The sequence below is a fragment of the Vicugna pacos genome, unplaced genomic scaffold, assembly GCF_048564905.1.
Source record: "Vicugna pacos unplaced genomic scaffold, VicPac4 scaffold_20, whole genome shotgun sequence".
In the NCBI taxonomy this organism is placed as follows: domain Eukaryota; kingdom Metazoa; phylum Chordata; class Mammalia; order Artiodactyla; family Camelidae; genus Vicugna; species Vicugna pacos.
The window spans coordinates 77,599,812-77,611,052 of record NW_027328741.1 but is presented as its reverse complement, the minus strand read 5'-3'; the positions used below and the strand labels follow the sequence as shown (position 1 = coordinate 77,611,052).

Genomic DNA, 11,241 nt, shown 5'->3' with positions numbered 1-11,241 from the left:
ATCAACACGGACCAGAACTCTGCCTTTGTGGAAGATGATTTCCTGATTTTGTAACTACCGATTGTTCTAGAAAATAAGCCAGTTGCCCAGAACTCACACAAAGACTTGAATTGAGAAACGTGCTTTCTCAGGTATCTTTCTGAAGATGTGAAGTCTGTCTTTGTATGGAAGGAAGTCCCCTTTCACAAAACTGAATGTGTTTGTGTCTGAGAGAGGGAAATGGAGACAGAAAGACGAAGAAGCAGAAGAGAGCCCCCTCAGAAGAGATCTAGTTAAGGTGAGTTTTTGTGCCTTTAAAAAACATTTGGGGTTTTAGGGGGAACAAAGTATTTACACTGTCTTATTCTCCTCATTGGAAACCTTGGCCCCGTCGTCAGAGTCAGCGGCCTTGAACGGGGGTTGCACGCTGCGTTTCATCTGGCACTGCGACTTCCACGCTCTGCCTTTAGCACGTTGCTTTGCCTGTCAGGGTTGCCACCCTTTTAACTGTAAGGTGAGGAGTCTGGAGTAGATGATCCACCCCAGCTCTGCTGTTTTGCAAATTTCTGATTTCGTATTCGGATGAGTCTGGGATACACCCAGAGCAGTATAAACCAGGCCCTACCTCCTGCCTATTGCTGGGGCATCCCTCAGGTCTGTGCCTTCTACTCAACCCTTTACTGAGCCCAGCTTCTGTCAGGAGCCCAAGTGCCTACCGGGATGGCAGGGGACTTGTCTTTCGTGGTCACGGTGGCCAAGAATTCTATTGGTGTGCTGAAACAACTCTTCTGAGATCCTCCACCCACCCATGCTCAAACCTAATGACAGCACTACGGTTCCTTTCCTAGGAGGAGGATCAATCCATGGTGCATTTTATGACAATCCTGTCCCCAGGGATGCACGGAAGTTTATCAGCTGAGTGAGGGGAGGTGCCTCTGTGTCCCTGTATCTCTGTCTGCTCACAGTTCGCTGCCACCGGCTACTGAACAAGAAAAGTGCTATTCACCATGTTGTGTGTTTTCCAAATGTGTAGGTGATGGTCTTGTGGCTCGTGCGTGGGCTTTGATTTGGGATGGTGAAGGGCTTATAAATACCTCATCAACATGTATTCGAGGTGGCCTGGTGCCACACAGATTTGATTCATGAAGGCATCAAGCCTGCACACTGGTTTGGAAACAACTTGGTTTTGATCATTCACACTGCATGCATGACTCGCTGCTAATCTCTGGGTGGTTTTTTCAATTCAGATTTATTCACCCCATGTCTTGCTTAAGCTGAAAAATACATTTATTTCACCAGAATATTCTCTGATTCTTTGTTTACACACATCCAGTTTTTTTAATTCCTTTAAAAATGATTCTGTGTTTATAATGCCTCCTAATTTCTATCATCTCTATGTTGCCAGTGGCCTGAGACATGCACCAGATTTGATGCCAGAACAGTTCCACCAAAAGAAATCCCTTTGCCGTAATATCTTTTGAGGAAAATATTATTCTTTAAGGCTCTAACAGTAAATCGTAGAAGAAAGCATGGAACATTTCTTGTAGTTAATACATGTTCATGCGAAAAGAAATGATATTTTCATTAAACAATGTTGATTTTAATAACTTTTACAAATGTGAACATTATTATTCATAATTTAAGTAACCAGATAAAACCACAGTTATTTATTATGAAGATTGAAAACTATTTACACGGTCTCTTAATTAGAAGTAGCTTTATTAGAAGACTGAAGGGTATTTAAAAGATGGAAAAATACCCATGATGACACCATCATTTTTATTAACTAAATATCAAGAACTGTGCAGGGATAAGATTTAACCCTCTGCAAACTGCCAAGTTAGCATGAGGTAGTTTGTGGATGCTGCCAGAGGACAGGACACTCCCCCAGGATCAGAGACAAAGGACTTCCAGCCAGCACAGCAGGCAGCCTGTGGTTCAAGTTCATATTGGTTCCTGAGTTCCTTTCCTATTGCTGTTGTAACAAAGGAGCACAGACTCAGTGGCTTAAAGCAATACACATTCATCTTCTCACTGTTCTAGGGTGCAGTAGTGCAAAGTCAATGTCAGTGGGCTAAAACCAACGAGTGGCCAAGGCTAAGTTCCACACCGAGGCTCTTGGGAGGGATTCGTCATCCTACCTTTCCCAGCTTGCAGAGGTGCTCACACTCCTTTGCCCAGGGCCCTGTGTCACTGTGACCTCTGCTGCCACTTTACATCTCTGTCTCTGACTATATAGATATAGAGGAAGAGTCTTCTACATCTGGTATGGACACTTTTTCCTACATGGACATTGTATCCTTATTTATGTGCAGATGAAAACCCCTTCCCTCCAGGGTGCGGTGGCATCAGCTCACAAGATGACCACTCTGGGCTTTAATTGTCCTCTTTGTATTGTCATCAGGGAACTTCTATCTCCATAGTTAGCTCTGTGTTAATTTGTTGTTATATTTTACCCAGAATTACTGAAAGTTTTACTTAAAAGGGATCCTAATTAGCTCTGTTTACCTGTTTCCAGAGCTGAAAGCTTCAGTTCTAGAGTATCAGTTTGATTTTTCCTAAAAATACATTCCAGTATATTTCTCTGGTGAAAGTCTCTACCCTGTTATCTATTCTCCCATCATTTCCTTACTTTCTTGAATATATTAAAAGTATTTTATAGCCTTTATTGGTAACTCTGATGCCTACATCACCTGGGGTTTGCATCCTTTGTCTAATGCTCCTTATTCTCATGTTATCTGTCATATAGTCTGGACATGTTGCATGTCTAGAAATTCTTTATTACATGGCAGACATTGCAAATGAAAAATCCATGTTATCTTCCGTGAGAGCTTTTCTACCTTCCCGTTAGGCAGACAGTGTGAGGGACTGATCATGTCACTCCAATCAGGCGCTGAGGTGGATCAGGACTAAAGTGCCTTTTTTCTTAAAACAGCTTTGAGTTATACTTGGCAAAATAATTTTCACACGTTTAAAGTGTACAGCTTAATATGTTTTGACGTAAGTATATCCCCAAGGAACCATGACCACACTCAAGACAGTGAACATACCCATCACCCACAAAGCTTCTCTCCTGACTTTTGTTGTCCCTCCCTCCCTCCCCGTCTCTTCCCCTGGGAACCATTGATCTGCTTTCTATCACAACATATTGGTTTGCATTTTCAAGATCCTTATATGAATGGATTCATGCAGTATTTACTCTATGTTGTCTGACTTCTTTCATTCAGTGTAATTATTTTGAGAATCATCTGTGTTGCTGTATTAATAGCTTATTTGTCTTATAGTAGAGTATTGTTTAGTGCTGAGTTTTTACTGAAGAGTTTATTGTGAGCAGTGTTTGTATAGACTATCATTTCTTTCTGCATTTACTTCTTGATGGATGCATGGGTTATTTACAACTTGTGCTATTATAAATAAAATAGCAGTGAATATTTGGTTACAAGTCTTTGTATGGACATATGCTTTTCCTTTCTAAAGCACCAGATGAGGAATGTCTGGATTATATGGTACATAGGTGGTTACCTTTTTAAAAGAATCTGTTAAAGACTTTTCCAAAATGGTTGTACTATTGTAAATTCCTCGTGGTGTGTATCAGTTCTGGTTGCTCTACTTCCTTGCCAGCACCTTGAAAGGTCAGTCTTTCTAACTGTATTCATTCTAGTATGTATGTGAACTAGTATCTCACTGTGGTTTTTAAAAGTATTTCTCTAATGACTAATGACACCTTTAATCAGCATCTTTTCATATGCTTATTATCCATCTGGATATCTTTACTGAAGTGTGTTTTCTGGCCTCATTCATTCAGGTGTTTGAATTATTATTGAATTTTGAGACCTCTTTATTCTGGATCAGATACAAAGAGAGACCATTATCAGATATATGATCTGCAAATAGCTTCTGTCTATGGCTTGTCTTTTCATTTGCTTAGCAGTGTTTAGAAGAGCATTGAAGAGTCTTCATGTTCATAAAGTTCACTCTATCATTTTCTTTTTAAAATAGATGATACTTTTGGTGTCATAGAAAAGAAAAATTTGCCAAACCCAAGGCCATAAAGCTTAAGCCTATGCTTGTTCTCCTAGCTGTTTTATAGTTTTAGATTTCCTATTAAGATCTATGATCCATTTTGAGGTAAATTTTGTATATTTTGTGAGGTGTGGATCAAAGTTCATTTTTTTTTTTGCGTATCACCATCTAATTGTTCCAGCAATACATGCTGAAAAGATCCTTTCTCCACAGCATCCTTTTTGAGAATCAATTGTCTGTATAAGTCTTGGTTTAGTTCTGAACATTCTATTGTGTTCCATTTTTCTATTTTCCTGTTTTACACCAACACCATAATTTCTGATTACTGTAGCTTTATAAAAAAAAGTTTGAAAATCAGATAGTGCAAGTCTTCCAACTTTGTTTTTCTTGTTCAAAGTTGTTTTGGATTTTTGGGATCCTTTGAATTTTTATATGAATTATAGAATAAGTTTTTAAATTCCTTACATCCTGTTCTGCCAAAATTCCACCCATGTCTTTGGCCGTCTCCAAAGCCACATTTTCTGAAGAAGTCTCTCTAGATCCCAGGTGAAAGGAATTTCTCTTTCGTCTGTGCTCAAATCACATTTGATATTATTTGATTACATTTAATCATATTTGCCTGTATGTACTTGTCTGATCTTTCCAGCCATTTAGTAAATCTCAAAAGATTAGGAATCTTGACTTGGTTCCCTCTGTGTGCTGAGAAACTAGTTCTATGCTTTGCAGGAGTGAGCCCTGCAGTAAGAGGTATCTGCAGCACACATCTAGCTCATTGCTTGAATATTGTCAAGGAATTCTGCAGATTTAGAATTGTTTATTGATTGTTGTCTCCAAGACGGCTCAGTCTTTTTTATTTCTATTGCTACTGCTGCAGTTTCAAAGAACAATGGGCTAGTTATTTTCCAAATATCAAATCATACTCTAATTGTGTTGTCACGCAAATTATGTGCTGCTGTGTCTTAACAACCTGCTTAGTGTTCACAGGCTCCTTCACTCATGGAAAATTTGGGAGAATGTCATATCCTTAGAGATAGCAATGCTGTCTTTGGCGACCTGAGCAGCAGTATCTGAATTCACTCCTGCTGTTTTTCCAGTGTCCCCTCTAGACCTCCTCCAGCCCTCCATGGGGGGCCCTGCAGTTCTGCCCTAGAAAAGCCTGTTGCTTCTCAGGAAGACTTCCCTATGAAACATAATCATGTCCTTCTTGTGGGGACATTCAGTCCAGAGACCTGAAAGCAGGGGAAAATGTTTAGCCTGCTTTTGGTAGAACCTAAATTCTTCCATACTTGTTAGAAGCAATTTCAATGAGGAAACTGTTTTGGCATCTAACAAATCAGCATAAATGACTGATGAGGAAGATCAGCTTCCCCATCCCACTCAGTCGTCATGTTGATGTGACACACACATTGGCAAACATTTTCTCCTGTGAGCAACGTAAAGTTCAAGACGTTATGAATGGCTTTTTGTTTTTATTTCTTAGTCTTTCCACATTCACTGTGTCTCGTGAGATTATATGAATCCTGCTTATTTTCAGCCCAGCACTAAACTATTTAAAAGGATCACGTGTTTAAAAGGCTAGTGGACAATTTTTTAGAAGACAGAAATCCTTAGATTTTGGTCCCAGAGTTGAATCTTGGTTAGTGGTGAATGAAAATTCCCGTTAAAATTTTAAATTCAGTGATATAAAGTCTTAAAAATAGTTAAATATTAGTCAATTTCATTAAACACTATAAGAGTTATTTACCTTTAAGCCTGTTTCTGGGGCAATTTTGCAATGATTCCCTCCCTTTATCGATTCCCTCTTTATCAGAATCCTTGAGAGGCCCCTGTCATCATTGTCAGTATCATCATCATCATCATGGAACTGATTCTTCTGGAAGATTCTAGGAAAATAAAGAGATGGACGGGATTATGTGTAGGTCAGTGTGTGCATATACAATAAGAACAGCTGTCAGACATTAGATGCAAGATACCCATTTCATTTAGGGGAGAATGTGGTCATGAAATCCTGATGTGGTGAATGAAGGAAGCGGTGGGAACAGGATAGTCAATGGAAAGGAGGAGGAAGTGAGTGAATTGGAGAGCATAGATCCTTGGTTAGTTGATCAGCACATTGGTGAGAATGAGGGGAGTGTGATGGCAGAATCATGTCCCTCCCCGGCCACAGGGTAGCCACCTGTGACATGTTACTGTACATGGCAAAAGGGATGACAGATATTTTAGGATTAAAAATCTTAGAGGATTTCTGTCTCCTAAATTGTCTATTAGTTAGCCTTTAAACCCATGATACATTATTATAGATTAGTGCAGGGGCACAAATAAAAAGGATTCATATAATCTCACCAGAAAAACTGAATGTAGAAAGGATAAGGAAGAAAAACAAAAAGTCACTTATAAGTGCCTTGAACCATAAATTGCTCATGAGGAAATGTTACACAAGGTGAATGTCACAGCCACATACATACTGCCTGAGTGGGATGGGACAAGGGGATCCTGAGATGAGACAATAGGGTGAGTAGTCTGGATTGTCCAGGTGGGCTGAATGTAATCACAGGGGTCCTTAAAATGGAGGATATTTCCCAGCTGAGTTTAAAATCAGAGGGAGGTGTAGCGATGGAGCAATGTTCAGAAAGGCTGCTGACCATGAAAATGGAGGAAGTTGAGGGGCACAAGCTAAGGAAGGTGGGTGACCTCTGTAAACTGGAAAAAAAAAAAGGAAACATTCTCTTCTAGACCCTCTAGAAGGAAGGAACCCTGCTGGTTTCTTGAATTTATCCCAATGAGGACTGTGTTGGATCTCTGACATCCACAGCCATAAGCTGATAAGTCTGTGCTGGTTTAAGCTATTAAGCTTATGGGAATTTGTTACAGTGGTAATAGGAAAATAACATAGTGAGCGGTAGTGTAAGGGATTAAAGGTCTAGGATGGGGTGTGGAGAGAATTCTGACATTTACACCTAAAAAACAACCAGGTGAAGTGGGAAGGTGTTTTAAGGAAGACCTAACTGGCAGGGCTGTCAAGCAGACTGGAGTGAGCGAATCCTTGGAGTTAGAGGAATCAATTAAACCTCACAAGGAAAATAAGAAATAAAATGTAGCAGGGCTTCAGTGTTAGTAGATGTAGGAATGGAAATGGGCAGAGAGATATAAACATTATTTTGAAATTAGCTACAGGTTTGATGACTGCATGTTTGGGAGAGTTAGCCGATGTGTGGACTGAATGCATCCCCTCAAAATCCATATGTCGAAACCTCATCTCCCAGGGTGATGATATAGGGATGCGGGGCCTTTGGGAGGTGATTAGTGGGATAAAATGAGGTCATGAGAGTAGAGCCCTCATGAATGGTATTAGTGTTCTTATACAGGGCCCCAAAGTGCTTGCTTCTCTCTCCTCTCTGGGCCATGAAGATAGTGGGAAGACAGCCATCTTCGAGCTGGCAATCCTCTCCCAGATACATTGACCTTGAAAGCCTCAGCCTCCAAACCATAAGGAATATGCTGGTTGTTTAAGCCACCCGACCCACGGTAATTTGTTACAGAATCCCAGACTGACGAAGACAGTGGAGAATGCCACTGCGTTTTGCACTGATTGCCTGGAGAATGCTGAAACCCAGGGAAGTGGGCAGCACAGACGTTTACTCATTTAATCCTGCCAACACTGTAGGGGATAGAGTCTACATTTTCCTCGCTATTTAAAAGGTAAGGAAAAAGAGGCACAAATAATAACAATGACAACGACAACAACAACAACAACAGCAACAATAATTTGTCCAAGATTCACACAGAACTCCCTGGAGGGAGAGTGAGAATTAATACTTATGCAGGCTGGCCCCAGAGCCCCTGCTCATAACTACTAAGTCAGATCACCTTGCTTATTTAATCAGTTTTTTTCAACTGTGATATGAGTGTACTGTGTCCAGTAACTTATAATTTCAAAATACCTCACTGTAAGGGAAACATTAGTCGCAGGCATTACAACCCACAGAAAGCTAGACATACAAAAATAACTTGTTAGGGCAAGATAACCAATAATGTTTTTAAATATTATACCTGCTGACCCTTTGCAATAAAGTGTTTATTTATAATTCTGTCTGGCTACAGAATAACATCATAATCCTGCATGTGGCTGGTGGCTCCCGTGTTGGACAGCACGGGTCTAGAGAATTTAAATGACTTGCCCAGCCTTGCCCAGGAAGCTCGTGGTGGGATCAGAGCTATAGTCTGGGACTGTTCCTTCCTATCCAAGTCCCTCATGGAAGTTTAGAAGCTTCTCCTTTGGTGCCCAGCTGTCTATCCGTACTTATGACATCTTGTCAGGTGCCGCGGCCTGCTCCTGAACATCAGCCAGAACCCACTTCTGCTGTTTTTTGGCCAGGTAATACCTTCTAGCAACTTCCATTGCCTTCTTGGCATCAGTTTTTACATGGAAGGGTAGTGGCTAGAGAAGGAAATGTGTCCACATGACAGGTTTTTCATAAATATAGTAGGAGTGGTCAAGAGAAGAAAACCTCAGGAATACGAGTGGAAGCAGGTCATTTAATATACCAAATGCGTACTTTCAATGTATATTTGTGTTTCCGAGTCCACGCTTGTTCTACTCGTGCATTATAGGCCAACTCATCAGGAGACAAGGATTTGGGGCAAGAAATAGCGGCTTTAATTTGTAAAGCCAGCGGAGAAGATGGTAGACCAATGTCCTGGAGAACCATCATCCCAAGTCAGAATTCAGGCTCTTCTTATATTAAAAAGGGGAAGCGGGAATGCTTGGTTGTTGCAAACTTGGTGTATGAATTCTTTGTTGTTAGAATCCTTTGTTCTTGCAGCTCTTCACCTGGGTCAGATCCGTGTAAACCTCCAACAAGCAAATGTTATTTTCTATTCTGTATCTTGTTATCTTTATACGAATAGAAAAGTGATAATATCCTTCAAAGTCAGAGCCTTGAGAATAGGGTCTCCTGTATATTTCAGGATCTAGGCAACATTGTTTCACAAAAGGTGCAGAAACAGCAAGACTAAGCCTAGGAAACAGGGCACAGGTTTAAAGTCAAAGGAACAGATCTAATATGGAGTCAGATTTGTTCTTTCCTATTTCAGTAGTGCCATGGAGAAGGCACTGTGGGCAGCTTTCTGTAGGGTCCTGGAGGCTTTCTTTCTCAGCCTCTGTGCGCCTCTATTGAAAACCCGTCATCGCTATCTGGCCTGCTGGAAAACCAGTCCGCCTGTTTTGCCCTGAAGTTGTGTTCTGTTTATAACTCATCTCTACTCTTTGGAAAACAACTCAATAAAAACTCAGTTGGTTTCCCACCAGCCCTGAGTAGGGGTGAGGGATAGCATGTTATTATTTTATAAAAAAAATATATAAAAAAGTTCTAAAACAGCACTGGGCACATAGGAGAGAGACAATCAATGCTTCCTGGCTTAAATCGAAAATGATGACTCAGTGAGTCTATGGCTGCTGTATTTGCTGAACTAGTTACTCCTTTGCTCCATTACACATTTTTTTAACTGAAAAAGAAATATATGCATATGGTTAAAAAAATTCAAACAGAGCAAAAAATACTCAAGTGAAAGAAGTTTTCCCTCATCCTCTGTTCTTACACGCCTCCCTGGAGATGCCAATATTTACAATCCTTTGTGTGCTTTTCCAGATATGCTATGCAAGTTCCCACCAATGTATGTAAATTCCTTTAAAGTTTTACTTATTTTTAACTTAAAGGGATTTAAATCCTCAAGTGGCTTCTGCCACAGTAATAGAAAAGAAGAAATCTGACTCCATATTAGATCTGTTCCTTTGACTTTAACCCTGTGCTCTGTCTCCTAGGCTTCTTCTTGCTTATAAAACAATGTTGCCTAGAGCCTAAAATATACAGGAGAGCCTATTCTGAAGGCTCTGACCTTTAAGGGTATTTAACACTTTTCCAATCATATAAAGATAACACGTTGCAGAATAGAAAATAACGTTTGTTTTGTTGGAGGTTTACAGGGATCTGACCCAGGGAGATAGCTGCAAGAACAAAGGATTCTAACAAGAAGGAATTCCTACACCAAGAAGTTTGCAAAAACCAAGCACATAGGAAAGCAGCCTGAATTCTGACTTGGGGAGATGGTTTTCCAGAACATTAGTTTGCCATCTAGGTCTACAGAAACTTGCTATTCCATGCCCCAACACTTGGTCTCCCAACTTACTGGCCTGTCCTGCACTGAGGAGAATGAATTTGGACTCAATAACACTTCTACCTTCCTAGCAAGTTGGACACTGGGACTGAGGGCAGCTCTCCCACACACAGGGGCCTACGGTGAGCCCTTGATTATTCCCCGAGGTTGGGGTGTGATTTACCCAGGAGGGATGGGGACTCTACACCAACACTCAGGCAGTCTGCTCCTTCTGGGGCTCTGACATTTTACCTCCCGCTCCCTGCCAGCCCAACATTTGGGACAGTGGAGCTAAGGCAGAGATCGTGCCTGCCTGTTTCCCAGCGTGTAAAAGGGGAATATGTACTCTTCCCAAGGTAGTTCTGAGAAACAACACCTGCGGGTGCTTGGTTCCCTGAGCAACAGTAAACCTAGCTCCTTGTGGGGGCAACGGGTATGATACCCGTAGGGTTTCTGCAGAGACCTTAGCTGGAGGGCTGGGCCAGGGACGTAAAATATGAGCTGTGGGCAATGACGGGTAAGAGAAGGGTGTATAGGCAGTACTGCTGCCTCCTTCGGGGTGCCACAAGAGGTAAAACGCTTTCTCCCCATCTCTGTTACTCCCCTCCCAAATCCAGATAACTGCCTTCCCTCTGCTCCTCCTGTCCATGTGTCTCCCTCCACTTTTCCCCGCCTCCCCTCCTCCTCCCCTATTCTCCCTCCCTCGGTTCCCCTTCTCTCTCAGGACCCAGAGCGGATCGCTGGCCCTCCTGCGCATGCGCAGTTGCTGCCAGCTGGACCGCGGGTTGGAAGCTCCAGCTCCGAGCCGGGGATCGGCCCCAATGGCTTCTCAGCTCTGTCGCCCTGTAGGCCTTCGGCTACTGCCTGGGGCCGGGGCCTCTGGCTGTGGAATTGCAAGGTGAGGGGATATCGGGAAAGGGGTGAGGCGGCTGCGGGAGGGCGGTCGGCGTGTCACAGCCCCCCAGGGCGCCAGTCAGCGTGTGTTCAGCTGGATTGCTCGGGCCAGACCCCTCTGCCCGCGCCACCTGCCCCGGCGCCCCGGCCACAGCTGTCCAGGGCCAGGTGTGCCCCTGCCGCCTCTTGGCC

The 11,241-nt window shown here is 42.3% G+C and overlaps 1 long non-coding RNA gene across 1 annotated transcript; it reads left to right on the top strand.

Moving 5' to 3' along the window:
* On the top strand, positions 1-10,997 carry LOC140694038 (uncharacterized). Its single transcript, XR_012069780.1, has 3 exons — positions 1-277; positions 7,542-7,701; positions 10,773-10,997. It is a non-coding gene; the product is annotated as an uncharacterized lncRNA (long non-coding RNA).
* Positions 10,998-11,241: the final 244 nt, after the last annotated feature.